This window comes from Temnothorax curvispinosus, unplaced genomic scaffold, assembly GCF_003070985.1.
Source record: "Temnothorax curvispinosus isolate PA1 unplaced genomic scaffold, ASM307098v1 QBEX01016324.1, whole genome shotgun sequence".
NCBI classification, from domain to species: domain Eukaryota; kingdom Metazoa; phylum Arthropoda; class Insecta; order Hymenoptera; family Formicidae; genus Temnothorax; species Temnothorax curvispinosus.
The window spans coordinates 1-1847 of NW_020226104.1; the positions used below are offsets into that span (position 1 = coordinate 1).

General features: G+C 33.8%; 1 long non-coding RNA gene across 1 annotated transcript; it reads right to left on the minus strand.

The window, feature by feature from the left end:
• Positions 1 to 687: 687 nt before the first annotated feature.
• On the minus strand, positions 688 to 1833 carry LOC112466536. Its single transcript, XR_003042157.1, has 3 exons — positions 1658 to 1833; positions 1349 to 1531; positions 688 to 1191 (listed from the first exon to the last, which is right to left on the minus strand). It is a non-coding gene; the product is annotated as an uncharacterized LOC112466536 (long non-coding RNA).
• Positions 1834 to 1847: the final 14 nt, after the last annotated feature.

Below are 1847 nucleotides of genomic sequence, written 5' to 3' on the forward strand. Positions count from 1 at the left end.
GGTGAAACAACGATGAATGATGAAAATGATAACAAGAGAAGTTTATAGTTCTTAGATACCAAATGCCCTTTTAATACTGGAGGTAAGTTACGCACACACAAATTGTATTTAGAAAACGTTCAAGTTTACTGAAGCTAATTACCTTAGATTATTGTACACGTAGAAAAAAGTGTCATCATTATATAGTATATGCGGTAGAAAAATAATGTTTTCTTATGCGGAAATGCCTTAGTAGAATTAGTGAAAAAGCAATGTGTTATTTTGTTTGCATCTGTGAACATACTAAATTAATTAAATTATATCTTTCATTAATGAGAGGTATGTATATAACCGAAACTTCATAATTAAATAAAAGTCTTTTGGATTGTTTATCTAAACTTAATATCTTACGATTGATAACGTTAGAAAGTGCACAATAAAATTTCACTCTCGATTTCACTGTACCTCTCTAAGAATAATAAGATAATTCTGAAAAAGAACGATTTTGATACGTAAATTTGTTTCTTAGAAGTTTTATATCCTCCAAAGAGAAAAATCAGTAGATATACTTAAACACGACTAATTAAAAGAATAATTAACGCTAGGCTTTGCATTGCAATAAAAAAGTTTTTACAGTAAAGAAATAAAACTCATATATACAAAAGTCAGAATAATTTTGTCACAAGTAATACTATAATTTACCAGCAACATAAAAATTTTAAAGAAGAATAAATTTAATATATATTATATAAATTAGTATCAATATCAATTCGTCGCATAAGAATTTGGTAGACGATTTTACATGCAATTAGTTTCTGCGTTTAATAAACCGAAGTAGAAATTATACGAAACGCATGTAAAACACAACGTAGCTAATGCGGTAAAGTAATTTCATTTCTATTAAAATACTATCGCAATTGCCTGAATACAATGTTATTTCTTGGGGGAAAAAAAACATTACACATATATTACGCAAAATAAAATGTATACGCACATGGCTTACCTATTTGAGCGATTCTTAATCGTCCAACGTTATAATTTCGACATTATCAGCAAGGAGTTTATCCTGTGTCTTCTTGTTCGGAACATTAGCGGCTTTTCCCCTGGATATATCGTACATACATGGACATACAATCAGCGGTGGCCGACGGCCTCAAGGTCTCTGAGACCTTCGGCGGCACTACACTCACAGAAGATGACAGAGGCTAAATTCTAATCAAACTTCGATTAGCTAGCGATCTCATTGAGCAACTAAGATAACTCGGTTAAACTTGGCAACTAAGTTAAAACGGATATAACATTTTTCTATTGTCGTGGAGAAGACTAAAAATTAAGGGAAGAAAGATTATATTGTATTATTATATTATACCGAGTGTCGAAAATATTTTCCAGAGTTAGAAATTTTGCTGCGAGCAATTTTGTCAATCAAATTGATCATCGATCAAATAAATCTTTCGAGTTCGCCGATCAGATAAATCTTCAGTCGAAGTCGTCTCACGTGAGGCTACTCTGGCCACTCAAAGCAATGCGTATACCAACGATAACCCTTTACCTGAAAAAACAAAAATGTGTTTCATATCAATGCAACTTTATCGCGTCAATTAAATAAATAGCCGTCGCCGTGTTCTTCGCCGGCACAGTGCTATCGGCGGTTATACGAAGCAATTGGCTCAATTACCCGTCTCCACGCGAGTTTAATCTATTCGCTTCAACTCGTTTCTCTCGAGGCACTCGTGTTGTTCGTCCGCAACGACTCGTCGCTTCCTCGCCAACAATTTCGACTACAACCGGCTTGAAACGGACATTTCCCGACAATGTCGACGTAAATATCGATGTTGCACAATTTATTTTGGTTTTGATAAGTCCGT